This window comes from Sciurus carolinensis, chromosome 14 (assembly GCF_902686445.1).
Source record: "Sciurus carolinensis chromosome 14, mSciCar1.2, whole genome shotgun sequence".
NCBI lineage: Eukaryota > Metazoa > Chordata > Mammalia > Rodentia > Sciuridae > Sciurus > Sciurus carolinensis.
In genome coordinates this window covers 50,527,549-50,539,834 of record NC_062226.1, presented here as the reverse complement: position 1 = coordinate 50,539,834, position 12,286 = coordinate 50,527,549, and the positions used below count along the sequence as shown (strand labels likewise).

At 34.9% G+C, this 12,286-nt stretch overlaps 1 protein-coding gene and 1 non-coding gene across 6 annotated transcripts in view; both read right to left on the bottom strand.

The window, feature by feature from the left end:
• Positions 1–12,286, bottom strand: part of Mllt3 (MLLT3 super elongation complex subunit) — a 256,118-nt gene that overhangs the window by 133,134 nt on the left and 110,698 nt on the right. The gene's annotated exons all lie outside the window — the stretch shown is intronic.
• On the bottom strand, positions 3,001–3,073 carry Trnaa-ugc (transfer RNA alanine (anticodon UGC)). The gene has a single exon. It is a non-coding gene; the product is annotated as a tRNA-Ala (tRNA).

Below are 12,286 nucleotides of genomic sequence, written 5' to 3'. Positions count from 1 at the left end.
CAGCCAACAACAGTGGCACAGGAGGATCACAAGTTTAAGACCAGCCTCAGCAACCTAGTGAGGCTCCAAGCAAATCAGCGAGACTCTGCTTTAAAATTTTTTTAAAAGCTGTGGATGTGGCTCAGTGGTCAAGGACCCCTGGGTTCAATTCCCAGGACCCAAATAAAGTAAAAAAAATTTAAAAAAAAAAAAAAAAAAAGGAAGAAAAACAGAAAGGAAATGTGCTCCAAACTCAAGCATCTGCTACAATCCTATGCAGTCTATTTCTACATAACCTAGACACCTATTTAGATATCAGTTCCCAATCTAAGAAAGTCTTGTCAATAGCTAAATTCTTCATCATTACATACTCTACTTCCCTGTCTTGATTACTCCTGAATTTAAAAGGTGACAGCATGTTATTAGGATTTCCTACTATTACTAATCTGGAAGTTTAACAATAGGTTCTCATAAAAATACAGAATTTCGATCAGTCTGAAAGGACAGAGCATAAATGGACTAAGATAAGTACTAGAAGAGGCATTAGAGGACTGGGTTTTCTTGATTTGTTTTTGTTTTTTTGGTCCAAGAAGAGTTCAAGGAGCGTACATTAACTTCTCAGGTAGTTAAGTTTCTGCCATTAGAGACAATGCCCATACATCTGTCCTTTCTGTTTCCTTATGCCTGTTGTTTTTTCACAAATCATGACTTTGATACATTATCCTATTACCTGTTGGGTAACTGTTTGTATCTTAAAAACAGATCTTCTACCCTCCTGCCCTAGCCCCTCCCAACTTGTCTTTGCTAATCCTAGATTGTACCTGACTACTAAGCTGCTAAGAACCAGAAATGACAAATGAATCTGGCTTTTCCAGGTGATGGGGGGAGGGAAGACTGTGGGAAAGAAAACAACAAGGGAACAACTGTGAATGATTTCAAACTCATGAAAGCTCAGTGGTAATCCCACACCCCATAATTCATACTAAAGAAATGATCAGAAATACTTAATGATATACCATCATGGATGGTAGTCTCTTTCCTCTCTCACACTCACTGAAAACAATTAGAACTTTTAAAAGTATAAAATATATATATATATATGCATGTTAATTTTTTAAAATGAGAAAATAACCAGCAAAATGTTAGTAGCATGTTGCCAGGGTAAGACACTACTGATTCAAAGATTCAACATTACTTCATGATATACTTAGAAGATAATACAACAGACAAAGTACTATAGTTTGGATCTGATTATATCCCTAAAGGCCCATGTGTAAAAGGCTTCCTCATAAGTTTGACACTTTTGAAAAATGGTGAATGTCTTTAAAAAGTGGGGTCTACTGAATGTAAGTTGCTGGTAGCGTGCCCTCAAATGGGATTGTGAGATGCCAGTCTCTTCCTCTCTTTCTCTCCTGCCCGCCTCCCACCTCTCCCTGCTTCTTTGCTGTCAATGGGTGAACGGGCTTCTTCCACCATGCACTGCTGCAATTATCAAACTATCTCACCACAAAGACCCAAAAGCAATGGGGTCAATCAACCATGAACAAAAACCTCCAAAACCGTGAACCAAAATAAACCTTTTTCTCTTTTAAACTAATCACTCCAGGTATTTTGTTATAGTGACAGAAAATTGACTAATACAAAACTGACTAGTAGATAAACCCATTTTAAAAGATGATAAACTGCAGATCTTAATATTCTATGAAATACAGTACTGATATAGTTATTTGTGGATACATGAACACATAATTAGAGATTCAGCTAAAGAGGGCAAACACAAAGGTGCAGTCTAGTAAAATGGGTCATGGAGAGAAATTTTATGGAATGTTTTATATTCCTTATCCATTTTCCATTTAGGTCTGCTCAAAACTTTCATGAAAATGGCATTATGAGAGAAATCTAATATATAATTCACCATACTCTTCGGGTTATTTTTTTACCTGTTCGCTCTTCATTTTTCTAACATAAAATAGTACCAACATTATGCTGCTGTACTAGAGGAATTCTTTACTTCTTAATATTTCCTAAAGTCCACTCTCAATGACCTGTAGTTCCAATAACAAGAAAGGTTTCTATCCTTTTGAAATTTAGTTCCTCAACACTGAGATTCCCCTACAACCCACCCATCTGTGAAAAACCGATGCATCTTTCGAAACTCAACCCCAAACATGCCCCTCTTTTCTGTCCTCCCCATTAAGATTTTTCTGGGATCTTCCACCTAAGTCCCTTGAAATTATCAATTTCTCATCTAGAATTGTTACAAAGTACTGGTACTTGATATTTACTTCTTAACACCTCCCCATATACAGAAGTCTGCAACCTATAGAATCTTTAAGAAGAACTGTTTTTGTCTTTAGGATTGTTATTTGGTTTTGTTTATGTTTTCCAAGTGCCTAGTGTGGTGCTTAACCCAAAGTATTCAAGTGTTTGATGAAATACTGAAAGCAAATTACAAACACAGGCAATACAACCCAGATGACAATAATTAAATAATCACACCCACATCTTGAGTGCAGTTAAAATACTTTTGAAAGATAAAAAGTATGTCAAAGATCTTTGAAAATATGAATCAAATCTATATAAGTCCCTTGCTACAAAATCTATAATTATATTTCTTAATCATATTTTACAGCAAGAACATATTCAAGACTCAGTTAATGGTTGGATTTTACATACAAAATATCTGTTGTATTTAAATTTCTTTTAATTGGCAAAATTCTCTTAGGGAACTCTAAATCCCACACATGATTTTAAGACAGTTTTTAGCTAATTGGCTCCTAGAATAATTAACATATATACAGAAACCTAAACAACATATCTTATTGTCAAGTAAGTTATTTACTATGATATACAGCCACTTGTTTATTTCTTACATGCTCTAAACATAAAAAACCATGAAATGTCACCACCATAATAATATTGTGCAGAACACAAAGTCATTTAAATCATTGATCACATAGGAAAGGATATACAGTATATTGCTAAGTTTAAAAAAAAAAATCCTTTTTTTTTTTTTTTTTTTAGTGGTACTGGGGATTGAACCCAGGGCCTTGTGCTTGCAAGGCAAGCACTCTACCAACTGAGCTATATCCCCAGCCCCCTATTTTTATAAAGGAATATATATATATGCATACATACATATGTACATATATGTCATATGGAAAAATAGCATACATAAAAAGCTGGAAGTCTACAAAACACACTTTTACAATGATTTCCCACTGGAAGTAGGACTGGGAAATAAGAGATTTTATCACTTTTAAAATGAAAAATCAATGTCATTGATTATAGCACGGTTCACCCAACAGACTTGTGCACAACACTTTTTGACCAAGTCAAAATAAAGACACAAGGATAAGAATGTATGTCCACAAGCAGACACACATATTCTTTTCAACCATAAAGTAACACTTCACACCCATCAAGATCATACATCTCCTGAAATGCATTTTGGTCTACCATCAGTTATATTCAAGTGCTGAGTTCTCCATTTCTGTGTTTGCAAAATGGTATCCCCAAACTCTCAAACACTTTCAATATGAATGACCACCAATGCTAGTATAATTCAAAACCATTTTTGAAATGGTGATTATATAATAAAAAAAGAGGCCCAAGTATTTACTTGAAGTTTATCATCTATCTAGAAAAAAAGAAGTCAGTCCACTGAAAAAGTAATAGAACCAGAACTAAGGTTATATTTTAAAAAATATTTTCCTTACATGGCAGGTATAACTACTTTCTGAGTAACTACTTTTCAAAATCTAATAGAATAGATGATCCCATTTATAAAACCAACAAAATTCAAAGACCAGTAATTTTACTCTTTTTATATCATCAATCTTGTTGATTGAGAGAAAACTGGGAATAAATAAAACCCATGTGTTGTATTTGCATCATAAGTGTCCCCGGAAGGCCCGTGTGTTAAATGTTGTGTGTTAAATGTTTGGTTCCTAGAGAGATGCTATTCAGAAGTGGTAGAACTTTGAAGGGGTAGAAACTAGCAGGAGGTCTTTGGGTTATTGGAAGCATGCCTTTGAAGGGATCGTGGTTCCCTAGTCTTTTCCTCTTTCTCTTTTTGGCTCCCTGTCCATAAGGTGAGAGGTTTGCTCTGCCATATGCTCCTTGCATGTTGTATTGCCTTCACACAGGTCCAAATCAATAGGGACAATCAAACCTACAAAACTATGAATCAAAATAAACATTTTCTCTTTATAAGTTGATTTATCTCAGGTATTTGTTAGTGATAGAAAGTTAACTAACATACCACTTAACTAACCATTACATTTTTTAATAAAACCACCTTTGCTTTAGAAATGTTATAGAAATACCTTCATGATTATCAATTAAACTGGGATAACAAAATGGAATTGTTAATCAGCCTATGAGAAAACAAATTCTACACAAATTTATCTCTGTTAATCAGGTAGAATTAGGGCAGAAACTAAAAATAATCTGAATCTGGTGCACGGAAGTTACAAAGCAGGGTTTTAATAATACTAAAAGGTACCGTACCTCATCTTTCATTTCTTCTGGTTCACTAGGTATAAGAAAGAGAAAAGATAAGAGTGCTTCTTAGAAAGTCACTGTTTCTGTTTACCTTTAATTCTAACTGTCCTGAGCTAAAATTATTCTGCTGTCTAGCAAAACCATAGGGCCTTAATTATTACGATGAAATGCCATTCATGCCCAACCTATCACTCAGATATTTACGAAACAAATGAACAAATGCAGCTAGAAACCTGTCCTTGGAGAAGCTTGTGATGACTCCTAAGCTGGTTTAACATGCTACTAACTAAAGTCTTGTTTTTCCATGCCAAAAAAGTGAAAAAAATTTTTCGATATTCCCTAACCAGTACTACTTACTACTCCACTCCCCTGACACAAGGAAGATCACTGTTTGCCCCATTCTAGGAAAGCAGTCAATATGTTCCAGGAATTTAGTTATTAGATGATAACTTATAACTCATAAACCATACCACAATCCACATTTATGGAACAACTCACTTTTAATAAACTAATTTCAAAGCAACCATGTGGGCATATGAGACATCAATATCCATAAGAAAGGTATTCACTGTCAAAAAAGAAAAAAGAACTATTCCTACCAAACTTTAGTACCCATAGACTAAACATCCAAGATGAGAAATAAAAAGATCTGAAGAAAAGCCAAGTTGAAAAAAAAAAAATATATATATATATATATGAAAGAGATTAATATAGTAAAACCCATAATTTAAATTTCAAAGCTTTTACTTTTATTTTTTGCTTCAATGGCATAGTTATCCATGTTAAAAATAAGTTATATCAATATATCCCTGGCTTCCAATTCTGCAGCTAAAGAATAATCGATGTACATAAGGCAGGTAAAGTTACTTATTAATTCCTTAGAAAATTAAATCTGATAACTATAAAGCAAGTATTCCTCCCTACCCTTGGGTCTCATCCCACTCAGGTCTTGAAGGTTAAGTGCTTTCTAAGGTAAAGATTACAAAAGCAAATGCATCAAGTCAAATTCACAAAGATAGAAAATGGAAAGGTAGTTGCAGGGGCCAGGTGGAGGAGAAAATGTGGAGTTACTGCTGAATGGGCACAGGCAGGCTTTCAGTAGGGGATAATGAAAAAGTTCTGATATGCATAGGATGATGGTTTCCCAACAGTGTGAATGTGTTGAAAACCACTAAACTGTACACTTACGAACAGTGAAAATAACAGGTCTTATTATGTATCTTTTACTATAATGAAAAATTTTTGAAAATTAATAATCAGACTGGTGATCCAAACTGAATGACAAATTGAACCCCCTTTACCAGCAGGAAAAGACTAAAAATTTGTCAGTAATTTTAAGATTTTAAATAAAGAGTGCTAATCATTTCCCTGAGTATTGACTGATCATGGGAGCAAGAATGACAACTTCCTCAATAAATTAAACAAATATGATACTTTTAACTTATTCTGATAATATGAATAAACTCTTCAAAGTCAGTTAAGAAAAAGCAATGCAGAATCTGACTCAAAGAGCTGCTAAAAGGTTTGTTCTCCTGAAACGAAATTTGGAAAAGAAGGTTCAAATTCAGTTTAAAAGTGGTTCAAGGAATAAATGCCCACTTTTCTATATCAGTAATTGAATTGCCAGGTGAGCCTGCAAAACCTACAGAAAGATCAAATGGGGGAAGCGGACATGTTGATCCTCTATTTAAACAGAAGGTAATCTTGAAAGGACTGACCATGTGTACGCCCAGCCAGTTCTTGCACTGCAATTCAAAGGCAGCAAAGCAAGCAAAGCACCGTGGCAGAAAGTGTTTCAACCACTTAGCTCAAAAGCATTATTTCATTTTATCCTTTCTTAGAAGGAAAGATAGACAGATATTTTTGGACATCAAAATTTATGTTAGAAAAAGCAAGGACAATGCCAAAACGCCATCTATAAAAGAAAGGAAATGACAAAGTGAACACTATTCTACCAAGTAGATTCAACAAACTCATTTCGTCTGGCCTAACATAGGATGGAGTGAGAAAGCAGGAAGGTGGGGGCTGAGCAAGCCAATGTAATGTAGAGAGTATAGAGAAAAATGAATTGTAAAAAAATTTTCAATAAGGGAATCCCTGATCTAAACAGATTTCACATCTATAAAAGTAGGCCAACTAAATATCCTACAAATCTTCATTAGAAGGTCAATACCTTTTCAAAGATCTTAACATCACAAAGATGAAGATTTATACTCTATCCTGGCAGGTCTTTAACAGGTTCAACAGAATCATTAAAGGAATACTTAGATTTGTTCTTCAGAAAAACATCCCTAAGTAGCAGAACACTGGGTTACCATCAGATTGCCACAGTCTGTGGCCAAGGTTCAGTAGTGAATGACGGGTTATGATCTGGATATGAAGTGTTCCCCAATAAGCTCTGGGGTGAGACAACGCAGAAAATGTTCAGAGGTGCAAGGATTAGGTTATGAGGGCTATAACCTAACCGGTGGATGGATCCATTTGATGACTTAATAATTAGGAGGATTAACTGGGTGGTAACTGTCATGCAGGTAGGGTGTGACTGGAGGAAGAAGGTCACTGGGGGCATGTCTTTGTGTTTATATTTTGTCCCTGACACCTCACTCTCTCTCTCTCTTCATTTCCTGGCTGTCAGGAACTGAGCAGCTCTCTCCCATCATGCCCTTCCTCCATCACATTCTGCCTCACCTTAGGCCCAGAGCTATGGAGTTGGCCAACCATGTACTGAAACTCTGAAACCATGAGTCAAAAAAAACTTTTCTTCCTCTAAGTTGTTCTTCTCAGGTATTTTGGTCACAGCAATAAAAAGCTGACTAACACAGGACACCACCCTGACAAAGATAATAGGAACATTCCTCTGCTGGTTCAGATGGTTAGTTTTAACTCAATTATCACAACATATTATACTTATCATCTATCTTCAAGTACAAGTTACAGAAGAAATAGCTAAGAACACATAAAAGACCAATAAATCCCCCCAAAAAAGTACAAAGCAAAGCAATTCAAAGTTTGTGTTCCAATGACAATGGGTCTGTCGTGTTTTCTTCTTATATAAACAGGAAGCTATTTTATCTTTGTGATTTGATGAAAATCAAAAGTAGGAAGTAAGGTGAGAGGAAACTACAGGTGGTATGTAATTACAAGCAGGTGTCAAAGACATTTAAAAAGAGAGAAGACTATACAACAGTTACCAATTCAGAAAAAGAACATGAATAAATTCAAAAGAGAAATTACATTCAAGCTATCAACCAATGTTGGTACTCAGATCGAAGGCAAATCATAAGGTCCTTAGGGTACAAAAAAGGAAGAAACAGTGCCGACCTTCATGGACCTTACAGTTTATTCTGTGCTCCTCAAAGATGAAAAGATGCTCCTCATCATTGCTGTCATCTCCATGGCTGCTACTCACCAACATTAACTGAGCACCATGACAGGCAGACTTCTAAGGCTTCCCTGTGATTCCTGTCCTCTGATTATTCCATCAAACACTAATCTAATATGGTTATGAAGAGAATTTGAAAATATATTAAAGTCACTAAGTCACTGACTACAGAATATAGAGATTGACTTGATTATCCAGATGGTCCAAATCTAACCATGAGACTTTGAAAACAGAAAATTTTCTCCAGGGAGATGTGGAACAATAGGGAGTCAGAGAGATTCCCAACTGAGAAGGACTTATCACACCACTGGTGGCAAGGTAAGGGCCCACACGCTTCAACCAGAGAGAAGCCTCCAGTTACTAAGGGCTAGCCACATTACAGTCCACAAAGAAACAGACACCTCGGTCCCACAAACACAAAGAAACAGATTCTGCCAACAATCTGGGTTGAGTGATCTTGAGAGTAGATTCTCCCCAGAGTCCACCAGACAACACCTGGATTTCAGTCTCATGAAAGCAAGGGCAATCAATTGAGCCAATCCCAGCTTCTGATCCACAGAATCATGAGATAAAATACCATTTTGAAGCCACTGAGTGTGCCGGTTGGCTATGGCAGCAATAGAACATTAATGCCAGCACTTACTATATGAAAGTATTTGGACACAGTAATCCATTTAATTCTAAATCAGCCCTGAAAAGTTACAACCTTCCATTTTACAGATGAGGACTAGAGAGTTTAAACTGTTCAAGAACATACACCATTTACTTATTTACAAGAAAGTTAATTTGTCCATAACATTTATAACATGAGTTGAAACTTTCATCTGGTATCAGACAAAATTTCACTCAGTGAGGAAATAATCTTTTCTGTAAAAGTCAAAAAGAAAGAAAAAACTTTAAATAACATAGTTTAAACTATAAACCAAATTAAAGTGATACTTTAATATCTTTATGCCAAAATGTACAGTCAACCTGATGGGGGGAGAATACATTTATTAAGAAGAAATTCAAACCTACATAATTATGGCTTCCTACACCTTAAAAAAAAAAAATCAAACTATTCAGTCAATAAAAGGTTAAATTTTAATGTAGATTCAGTTTTCTTTTTATTTTAATCCATGATACATTTTACATATGGTATCACAAAAAGAAAACAAGTTAAGGTGACTAGAACAGACATATGAAGTTTCATAAAGGAAAAACAAGAAACTACCACCAATAATAGCCACACTATTTAGTCACGTATATCCAAGTTCCAGAAAACAGAAAATTCCAAATAAAGGCAATGATGGTAAAGAAAAAAACTGGGAGAAAAATGCAAGCCAGGAGTGAAGGCTGATATTTATTTTATGAGAAGTACAGTCAACCACTTGCAATTGCTGTACATGATGAATAAAATCTGCTTCCTAGACCTCTAAGGATTATCGCTAAAGACTTAAAAAATTAAAAATTAATTTGAGTTTCTGTTCTCTAAGAGAAATTCATTCAAAACTCAATTCAGAAACCATCAAGTATCACTTCCCAATACAGTAACTAGCAAAAAATACAAAGGGGAAAAATAATACCTGGGGAGAAAATCCTTAATCACATGTACACCTGGAACTGGATCAACCAATAGCACTGTTCTCCAGTGTTAATATTTTCTTGTGTGACCCTTAATGATGAAGTACTGATTCCAAGAATATGAGTCAAAGATGGCAGGTCTTTGGCTGATGGATAATGAGGCAAATGTAATTTCCTCTTATATAAACCAGCCTTGGATTTCCACCATGTAATTTGAATTTATGTTGTTAAATGCTGTTTTACCTATGAATGGCACAGTCATGTTGTTTTAGTTTTCAGTAATCTTTTTTTTTTTTTTAAATAGCCTATTTGGGTTGGGGGGACAGAAACTATTTCTAGCCTAAGACATTTAAAAGAAAACTTCAAATCCAGTGAGCATTAACAATTTTAATGTCCTATTTTTAAAGCCTCCTACACCTTTGTCATTAGGAATTCTGCATATGCATTGGCATTGATCATTAATTTGCAGGTGTTCCTATGTAAATTGCACATACCTATTTACATTTTTTCAAAGGCTAGTAGCATACTAATTATAATTTAGAATATGTAGCAACAAGGTATTTTTTAACCATAAAACTGAATGGGGCAGGAAAGAAGTTCAGACGCACTTTGGTCATGGTCTAGAGCTTAAGTTGGAAGGCAGTTTCACAAATATTCATTTTATTGTTTTTCTTTATAACTTCACATTACCTATATTCTCCTATATATTACCAGTATATTGCATAATTTAAGTGAACAAGGTGATAAAATTGAAAATTAAGGGGATAAATTTTCTTCAAAATACAGTTAGAGGGGCTGGTTTGTGGCTCAGTGGTAGAGCGCTTGCCTAGCATGTGCGAGGCACTGGGTTCGATCCTCAGCACTACATAAAATAAACAAACAAGAGTAAAGGTATTGTGTACATCTACAACTTAAAAAAAAAATTAAATACAGTTAGAAACATAAATATAAAATCATGAAAATAGCACTTTGTTGCTTCCCACATACACATTAATTCCATTTAGTTAATTTCCCCCCACATATTAACATATAAATGAATGCCTTCAGTTTAACAGAAAAATGTTCTTTCTGGACATTTTAACTATTGAGAAGAGCACAAGATAGCTATAATCAAGGAAAATTAGAATCCATTTAAAATCTAACATCTCTAACTTTCTAAACTAAAGAACTTTAGTAGAAAATAGCTTGTAGATCTGGTCCTAAAAGCATCTGTTTAATTTTGTTTTTACTAGCTTTACATTGACTGCTAAAAGATTCTTTAAAATGCTTCCAGTCAACTTTAAGTTTAAGGTTATTTTTAACCTTATGGAATATCTAGGAGGGATTTATGACATTAATTGATTGTCTTATCTCTAAAAATTGACCAAGATTGAATATTACAATTCAGTCTACAGTCTGAATTGTGTGCTAGTCTCTAAATTTTTTCTACTACAGCTATTAGTCTCAATTCTAATTTGTTTGTATTTTTGTTTAGTAAATCACAACTAACTCAATATGTTGTACTAAATTAAGTTCATAAGATTAGAGATTAAACATTATAAACTTGATCTTATTATTAGAAACTATCTTTAAGTATTCTCCTAGTCTTGTTATTAGGAAAGTACTGTTTAAGAACATTTGTTGCAAGATATTGCCTCACTCCAGTAAGAATAAATATCATCAAAACAACAAAAGATCATAATTAAGTTGGTTTCATTCCAAGGATGCAAAGATTATCCAACATATGTGACTTAATAAACAAAATTCCTCACATAAATGGCATTAAGAACAAAAACTGCATAATTAAATGTAATCCCCATCAAAATACCAATGACAATCCAAGCTAAATCTGAAAGTAAACTTAAAAATATATATACCAATAACATTCTTCACAGAACTGGGGTGGGGCCGGGGGAAGAATCCCAAGACTCATATGGAAGAATAAAAGACCCAGAATAGCCAGAGCAATTCTAAACAAAAGGAGTAATACTGGAAGCATCCCAGTACCCAATTTTAAATTGTACAACAGAGCTACAGTAACATAACAGCAAGGTACTGGCATAAAAGCAGACACATAGCCCAATGGAACAGAAGACAGACAGACACACACACACACACACACACACACACACATGCACGCACTCACAAACACAATTCACGTACGCACACAGTCCACACAAATATAAGCATCTGATCCTTGACAAAGTTACCAAAAACAATCTTGGAGACAAGACAATCGTTCCAACAAACGGTGCTGAGAAAAACTAGATATCCATAGGTAGAAGAATGAAACTAGATCCCTCTCTCATTCCCTGCATGAACGTCAACTTGAAATAAATCAAAGACCTAGGAACTAGACCAGAAACGTTGCTACTGCTAGAAGAAAACATAGGGTCAACATTCCAACACAGAGGTAGGAGGCATAGACTTCCTCAGTAAGACTCTTAAAGCTCAGGAATAATACCAAGAATTAGTAAGTGGGAAGGCATCAAATTTAAAAGGTTCTGCAAAGCAAAGGAAACAAAAGCCTCAAGAGAGAGCCTATGGAATGGCAAAAAGTCCTTGCCAGCAACTCTTCCTACAAAGGATTAATATTCAGAATATATAAAGAATTCAAAAAACTTATTACTCTCCCCCCCAAAAAAAACTTAATAACTCACATCAATAAATGAACTAAATGAACATTTCACAAAAGAATATAAATGATCAACAAATATATAGAAAACATGTTCAACATCTTCATCAATCAGGGAAATGCAAACCAAAACTCAATGAAATGTCATCTCACCCCAGCGAGAATGGCAGTCATCAAGGACACAAATAATAACAAATGCTGGTGAGGATTCAAGGGAACGCAGGGAAGGAGCACCAACTGCA